The following is an 8,676-nucleotide window of genomic DNA, read 5'->3' on the forward strand; positions in this document are numbered from 1 at the left end:
AATTATTTGTTAGGTGTTCTTCATATTGCATTACTTCAGGGCCACATAATGCACATGTCTGGTGGTCTGATTCAGTGTTTTTGAAAGTTGCTGGAGGAAGCTAAGCCTGGGGGGGGTGGGGTGGCTAGGCAGCCACCTGCCTATGGAACTGTAAGTTGAGCTCTGACTGGGCCCCAGCCTTCATGGCTGCTGGCCTGTACAGGCACAGAGTAGACTGAGGTCAGAGAGGAGGCCATTTAGACCGGCTCAGTTCTTGGGCAGTATTGAGCATAGGGTATGGGAACACAGACACAACACAGGCAGTGGTGGCTCCCTTCAATCCTGGCATGTGTACCTTGCATGAATGAGGAGACTAACCAGGCAAAATTCCTCAGGGGTGGGGGTGAAAGCATTCTAGGACCTGTTCACCCTGTCCTGTACTTTCCTCTTATGGAGAACAGGAAGGCTCTGGGCCCTTCTGTGGTGAGCCTGGGGTAATGCGGCTCAGAAAAAATTCCTGACTCTGCTAATTCAGTTTTTCTTGTTCTCTGACTTCCAGTTCCTGCCTTAAATTAGCCTTTGATTGCTCTTAAACGTTACAATGTCAGTGCTCAAAGGAACCTTGTGAATCATGGGCACTAGCCCCCATTCTCCCTCATCATTCCTTAGAAATAGCTGCATTTAGGATGGTGAAACCAGGATGGACAGTGTATTTCCCCAGACTTCATTCAGTCACACTCCACTGTCATAATTTTTACGGTTATCATCAGGTTTTCATTGTATTAATTTTTTTCATTCTACCAACATCTATGAAGTGATAGGTTTAATATGTAATTCAAATTCATTCTAAACTTCACTAAAAAAATCCCACACATTCAGCAATGTTCAGATTCCACTATTGGTAAGTGCCTCTCACCTTGGGAAATGCTGGAGAACTGGTGTCAGGGGGCCCCACTAACTTTGCCTTGAGGCCTTGATTGGGCACACTTCTCAAGTGCTTCATTTATTTCCTAAATCCATAAGAAAGAGATAGTATGGTATCTACAGACGTTAGTTACTATAGTCTAGTGAGTGACTTAGGTAAGCTCTTCCTGGAAGACTTCCAGGGCCCTTTGTGCAGGCACCTCTGGTCACGTGCAGTGGCGGGGGAGGGGAAAGCAGCGAGAAGGAAAGCCTTGGTAAAGGTTACGCCTAAGTTGAGCATCAGCCTTAGGAAAGCTGTGAGAAAACCTCTCTTGGAGGCAGAAGTCTGTAAAGATCCTGTCCTCTCCCACTTCTTCCTGGTCACCCCCAAGAAGGAATTCACAGCGCGTTCCAGGGCCTTTCTCCCCTCCACGAAGGACCCCCTCGCCCTGCGGACTGTGAAAACTCCCGGAAGTAGAGAAGTCAGGTGTCTGGCCTCAACGAAGCTCAGCTGTCTTCGAGGGAGGGCAAAGCAGGAAGGAGGGGTTTGTGGTTGGGGAGAGCCAGATGGCCCACCCCTAGCCGGAAATTGGGGGTGGAGAGGCCCAGCCCAGCCCACACAGTTATCCCCTCAGGCCGGGCCTGAGAGGCAAACAAACCATACCCCATTCACCCCTGGGCAGCTCGTGGCCCTGGCAGGTTTGTTTATGAATCCAGTTCTCTCCTCCCCCAGCCGGGCCCTCCACCCACCTCCAGAGTTGGTCCCAGGTCCGTGGGAGAGGGAAACCGGCCAGCCTTTGGCTGACTCCCTTTTCTTTCTTCCCCCTTATTCCAGCTTCTGCTGTGGATGCTGGCGAGGAGTAGGTTGTCTTTCCAGACCTGCTGAACCTGTTGGGGGTCATTCTCTTTTCTGGAAGTGGGAAGCTCCGGATGGTGTCTAACTCTCATCTCGACCGACTCTGGACTCGAGGAGACTCGGGGCTAATTTTTTCAGGAGAGGAAAGAGATAGGGAACTGCTTAATTAAAAAAAAAAAATCTTTTACTGCACCCCAGTCATCCTTGAGATGCAGAGTCTGGGTGGGGTGGAGTACTGGTAACGGTAAATTGGCATTAAACACCAGTTTTCTGCCAGGTCAGGTGAGCTCTGGATCCCTGAGGAACCGAGGGGTTTGAATATTTTGGGGGAGGAAAATGTTTTGGTTATATCTTTATTTCAAGCTAGAGACTCTAGGGGTATGATTTAAATGTTCAGAAAATTTCTCTGCTTTCTCAGTTTGGGGCCCAAGTTCCTCTCTGAGGTCCTGGATGAGGTGCCGGGTGGGATGATGAACCTGCTTTTCTAGCTCTTGTTATGGAGCATTAGCGAGCAAAGAGGACACGAGGCAATTTAGAAATAAATTTATGGCGTTTATTTACCTGGCCAGGGACGGGTCTTCCCACTTTCAGAAGCAAAAGATGGGAGAGCCGCCCCGCCTTACAGACTAAAAGGTTTTTAAAGGCAAAAGAACTATACTCATGTCATTGGGGTAGCCAGATAACAACAAAAAAAACTACACAGGCGTGAGAAAGTACATATACACACACTTTCTAATTTAGAAGGAGCTTCAGCTGATAAACACTTGGCGCAGAACTATTCTCATGTCCTTGGCTACAGCTAGGGTCTGCTAGCAAAGGGGGGGGGGGCTCAAGGTTGCTAGGATACGTGAGCAAAAAAATAACCCGCCACTGGGGTAAAACTCAAAAAATGGAAAAGAGTAAAAAATGACCCATTACAGCTCTCAGGAAAGCAGATGGATTGTGGAGCCCCTCAGCAATTTCTCTTCCTCTTTCCCACCGTACCGCAAATCACCTCTGCTTTTATTTGCCAAAGGATCTTTGAGCTCCAGAGTCCATCAGCTGGGTGTATAGTCAGGCTGGTCGTCGTGCCGAACCGCTTCAGAAAAGAGAATATGTGAGAAGTTTGGGCCAGAGTTCAGCTCCAACAATAACTAGTATTCTTAACCATGCCTCCCGACTCTTAAGACAAAAACCCATTATTTTCTCAGCCTTTCCTCCTCCTCAAGGGCGTTTAAGACCACCAGCAGCACGGACTGGTTGCCACACTGAACAAAGGCCTTCCCAGTTCATGGTACGGTCCTGACAGGAATGAGCCACAGTGCTTCACAAATAAAGATAAAGCAGAGGTACAGAAGGAGCCATTTTTAATAAGAATAAATATCTTCAGCCAGTACTGGATGTCTCATCAACAGGTTCTGGGCTTCCCAAATAGAAAACAAAAACAAAAACCTGATTTGTTACAGTTCATTTATTTTTATTTTTTGGTTTTCTTGTCTTTCCAGGACCCATAAAAGACTGAGGGATGTGTGGTGAACCATCCAGCTTCTATCCTCACCATTGCACTGGGAAATGACCTTAGACTGCACGATGTGAAAAACCTAGGCTTTTTTTTTTTTCTCTTTGTAAATCTAGGCTTGTTTTCTTGTTCAGAGAGCTAGAATAAAGGTTTAGAACATTATCTGTTGAGATGTAACTTGTCAGAGTCTCTTTTTCTAAGCTCCTTTATCCTAGAGTAGGCAGGACAGGTAAAAGAAATGTTAGTCTGTTTTGTACTTAGCTATAGTTGAAAGTTTACTGAGAGGGAAGGTTACAGTGATGGTATAAAAAGAGGGTTTTGAATCATCTGTATTTTAATATATGAAATATTCCCAGTTACCAGATTGCTACCTGGGAAATTAATGAAAGCTCAAGAGTGTTTTCAAAATCAGGAAGAATATATATATATGTCTCTAAACTGTTTATTTCTCCCGAGCAGGAGATGGGAGTCCCTGGAAGCAGGGCATGCAAATATTGCAGGCCTATGGTCCCAGAGGACCTAGTGAGGATGGGTCCCTGCGGCATGGCCCTCAGGGCAAGGTGGAGCTGTTGGCTTGGTTTTTATCTTAGTAGTTGATGTAGATCCTGTCCAGGCTGATATTCAGGCACTAGGCTAGCAGGCTGCACAGTAGCTTACTGTAGGGAGGGCTCTGAGCACCGCAAATCTTGTGGCAATTTTGTTTTATTGTTGTTCAATTACAGTTGTCACAACTTTTTCCCCATTGCTCTCTCCCCTGTCCTGCCCCTAACTGCTCCTACAGTCAATCCCCACCTTGTTGTTCATGTCTATGCTGGCTTTAGAGTGCATACAGCTCAGTTGAGCTGTGGAAGACTATGAGCTGGTCTGGAATCACAGAAACTGATGTACTAGGCTGCCTTGCCACTGACATTCACCAGCTGCTGGCTAAGCTTCGAGGAGCCCATTAGGCACCTAGGTGCAAGGCACCTTGGGTGTTCACCATGAACATCCCCTTGATCGCAGAGGGATGATGAGGACTAGGGCACAGGAACCAACCCAGGCCTGCGACCATAGCCCAGGAACCTCAGGAAGGATAATTTAACTTGTGAAAGGCAACCAACTGAAGGCTGAGAATCTATCCTTAGCATTGTAATATCTAGAGACCAATTTAGAATATTCAGGAACTAAATCTCCTTCCAGGTAACAACTGTATGCGGGGCCCTGAGGATACAAAGTGAAAAGGTATTATCTGGGCACTCAGCTTGCTTTGTCTAGCTGGAGATCAGATATTTAGGTACCTCTAATGGAGGACTATATAAAGAACACAGTGGACAGAGTATTCAATACCTGAGGGAGGCAGGAAAGACTTATAGAAGTTGTTCTTATAAAAAATAAGAGTTAGGGCCTGGCTGGTGTGGCTCAATGGATTGAACTCCAGCCTGCAAACCAAAGGGTTCCTGGTTCGGTTCCCAGTCAGGGCACATGCCTGGGTTGTGGGCCAGGTCCCCAGTTGGGGGCATGTGAAAGGCAACCACACATTGATGTTTCTCTCCCTCTCTTTCTCCCTCTCTTCCCTTCTTTCTAAAAATAAATGAATAAAATCTTTAAAAAAAACAAACAAAAAAAAGGGAAAGAGTTTGGGAGCCCAGAAGGAGGACAAGCTGAGAAAACTGTGATTCTGGACTTTGGAGACCCAAGAAAGCATGCTTTTGAAAAAAAATGATGAAGAATGAAGTGAAGAGTAAGTGAATGTAGTGCACAGAAATGGAAGATGAGCCTGAATAAGAGCAGGTCAGACCACAAAGAACCTTGACTGCCACGTTGGAACATTACTACTTACTATTGGGTTGGCCAAAACCTCCATTACCTTTTTTCCCATAAAAAGTCCTTTTTGTTTCCCCATAAACTAAAAGACACATTTTTCATTTTCACCAATAACTTTATTGATATGGATATTTTGAGTATGTTGGCTATCTTCCTTATCTTCTGTGTGGTATATAACATTGATTGTTCTCAATATCTCAGTTTGATTGCTATCAACAACTCGTCAATGGAATTGTGAAGCATTGTCCAGTGAAAAATCTCTAACATGCAATTTTGCAAGCTACTTTTGACATGTTCAATCAGTCACATCTTTTTCATACACTGCATAAATCTTTTTTTTATTTCAGTTATGTTTTTACCTTTCTTAAAATAATAAAGCATAATATGCTGAAAATGTTGTGTATTTTCAATATTAAAATGGCTACACAAAAATTCACCAATCTGATTATAGTTGTTTTATTTTTTAATGCATGCTGACAAGACAGCTGTCATAATACAATCTAACAAAAATTGTTTCAAATGAAGTTAAAGACAACTAAGTGCTACTGGAGCCATTTTACAGAAAAAAAAAAAAAAAAAAGGACTTTTTAGCCAACCCCAATACATGTGAAGTTTATATATTATACAGCCAGTCACAATTCGTGTTTTTATGAGTGATTTATAATGAAACAATTCTCAAATGATCCATGTTGCTTTTTGTACACAGTCATTAGGAGTTATTTAAATGATTTGAGAGGCCTTGAAATACGTTTATTCATTGCGTGTGCGTGTGTGTGTGTGTGTGTGTTTAGTCTAAAGAAAATTTGTTCATGTTTTCACAGGTGAAATGGACAAGATGGGTCATGTCCATTTGCTTTCAGGGACCATCAATAAGCATATGTTGAGGACATCCTTCACTGGCCTTGTTCTGAAGTCTGTCTTGTCTTGGAGAAGCAAAGAGAGAGTATTGTAAAAAGAATGATGGTTCTTGAATTTCAGGTCAAAATCTAAACCTTTTCCTCAGAACCTAGGATAAAATAAAAAATGAGTTTCCATTTTAGGCAGACTAGATTATAACCATGGAAAAAAACACAAGTTTGGAACTAAACAGAAGTTACAATTTAACTGAAGGTTCTGTGCCTCAATTTTCTTATCCGTACAAGGGATGGCAGTTTCTTAAAATAAAGGATTAAGTTAGACAATATATGTGAAATGTTCAGAGGTTTGCTCCACAATGTTATCCCCTCACCCCACCCCGCCCTGTTTAGGTGTGGTCTTTTGCTGAATGTACTGAACAGCTGTTAGAAACTCCAGAGCTTGGTTTACAAAGATGAGTAATGCAGTTTCTTCCTGAGGGAAGTTTCTTCTCTCCATGTGTTCCCTTAGTGTTTCTTAAAACTGGTTTAGAGGCTCATTGCTTTGAAAGAGCTATTTTAAAATGCATACTCTCATGCTCCATCCTGGAAAATCAGATTTATTAGGTATGAGATGGGGCCTAGGAATCTACATTTTTTAAAAGTAGCCCACAGGATTCTGATAGAGACTGTCTGATGTATTTTAAGAAGCTTTGATCTAGGGAAAGATGCTGTTAATTATAATGTAATGTAATGTTTTATAATAAAAGTATACAAGGGAATGATGCCATTTGAACTGCCCTGGAAGTACGGGCAGGAATTTTTTTAGGAACTAGAAGGCAACAGTAAAAAGAGCATTTAAAAAGAATAAAGGCTCAGACCCCTTCTGGCAGGCCATGGGGAAGGACTTCCATGAGTTGGGAGGGAAAAAAAAAAAAAAACAAGAGGAAGGAAAGGTGGAGGATGGAAGGAGGCAGAAAAAAAATTGTTTTTAAATTTTGTTAAGCACATTTTTAATAAATGGTTATAAGTGGAAGACTTTTTGTAGGATTTTTCTGGGTTGGATTCTGGAACTACAACTCATTAGCTTTGTGAACTTGGGCAAGTTACTTGCCAGCCTTATTTCTTCACTTATAAAATACAGAATATCTCTAATACTTACTAACGTCTTCCTTATAAAACACCTAACTGATCTAGGTACCTAAGATTCCAGAATTACTTCGCCCTCTTCAGGCTTTGGACAAAGCAGTAGAAGCCTGCTTTAGGGGAATCCATACTTTTAAAACACGACAGCCTGCCATGGAGTGCTGAAATTGTAGGTAATGAAGTGATAACATAATATACAAGTGCTAAACAGAATGATCTTATATCATTGACAAGCCATCCAGGCTGCTTCCACCGTAACAGGGGTAATGGAGAGGCAGAACAAGGGGTCAGAAATTCAGGTGCCTCGGGGAAAAAAAAAATCTCCTTTAACCTTTGTGGTTGCAAAAAGCAAGAGCTCTATACTATTATCTTGTTTTATGCATATACGATATTTACAATTGAGTGTGGGAGGGATAAAGTGGCTTATAGGACCTTGACTCCGGGAGATTCTCCAACGCACTTTAGCCTCTAAGACAAGCTCATGAGAAGTTAACCCGTCCTAGCTTAAGTGGTCAGTACTTTCGGGAAAAACTCAAAAAAATGGCGTTTGCTAGTCTCACAAGGACCTTGCAAATTGGTCAGTTCAGTATTGACTGACGATGTGAGCGCCGAGACAGATCTCATCGCTACCGCACCCCCAGGGCTTACACCCACGTTCAGAGGCATCCGCCTGCCTGCCTCTCGAGCCTGCCTGGGAGGGGTGAGACTTGAGAAGTACTTTTAAGGGTCCTTAAATGAAGATTCAAATGAGCCCTGGTGGCGAGGCATAACTGCGCGCTGAGTTTCTTGTTCCTGATACTTGTTGAGCTGGAGGACTCTAGGGCAGAGTACCACCTAGTCACTGTAAAGACGTCTCCTGAGGAGTGCTAATATGGCGACGGGTTTCTCTTGGCACAGCCCCGTTCCCTCCCCTTCACAGGCAGTTTTGGTAACGCCTATTGGACAAGATGGAGGAGGTGCCTTGCTTCCTTCACCCCGTCATTGGACTGAGTGACTGAAGGAGACGCCAATTCTCCTCCCCCTACTCTGAATTCCCGCCCTCAAAGTTCATTCGGCATTTAATTGGCTTTTAGTTCCCGTCAATTTGCGTTTTATCTTGTCACTTTTCAGTGTTAATCCAATCATAACTTTCCTGGCTGCCCGCCTGATTTCTAATTGGTTTTGATCAGCCCATTCCTGCCTACTTCTTATCTCTTCCTCCCACTAGGACTTTGCTCAGGCACGTCCAGGGTTCTGGTTGGTCGTTGTTGTGTCATTCCAATCAAAGCTCTTCCTATCTCTACTTCTCAGGGAGCCCGCCTGGCAGTTGACAGGTTTTCTTCCAAGCCTATCATTTCTAGATCCCGCCCATTTTCACTTCCTGCTGCTTCCATTGGGCTTTAAAACTGAGAAGGCGGCCTTTCAGAGCGGACACCGGGCACGCAACTTTGTCTTACACGCCTAAGAGAGCAAGCGAGCCTTGCCATTGGGTTACCTGACCGCCTTTCTTCTGCAAGTCCCTCCTTTCTCCCTCCCTCATTGGGCGGGGCAGCAGCGAAGGGGCGGGGCCTAGGCCGGGCTTGTGGCGCGCTGCTCCCTCCTCCTCACCCCCCCCTCCCTGTCCGGTCCGGGTTCGCTTGCCTCGTCAGCGTCCGCGTTTTTCCCGGCCCCCCCCAACC

At 44.3% G+C, this 8,676-nt stretch overlaps 1 long non-coding RNA gene across 2 annotated transcripts; it reads left to right on the forward strand.

The window, feature by feature from the left end:
• Window positions 1-1,130: 1,130 nt before the first annotated feature.
• LOC150011843 (uncharacterized) lies at window positions 1,131-3,372 on the forward strand. Of its 2 annotated transcripts, none has more exons than XR_016510684.1 (4): window positions 1,131-1,369; window positions 1,718-2,020; window positions 2,929-3,066; window positions 3,223-3,372. It is a non-coding gene; the product is annotated as an uncharacterized LOC150011843 (long non-coding RNA). The 2 variants fall into 2 exon arrangements; XR_016510683.1 differs by lacking the exon at window positions 1,131-1,369 and adding an exon at window positions 1,410-1,581.
• Window positions 3,373-8,676: the final 5,304 nt, after the last annotated feature.

The sequence above is a fragment of the Furipterus horrens genome, unplaced genomic scaffold (assembly GCF_987537825.1).
Source record: "Furipterus horrens unplaced genomic scaffold, mFurHor1.1.pri manual_scaffold_4, whole genome shotgun sequence".
NCBI lineage: Eukaryota > Metazoa > Chordata > Mammalia > Chiroptera > Furipteridae > Furipterus > Furipterus horrens.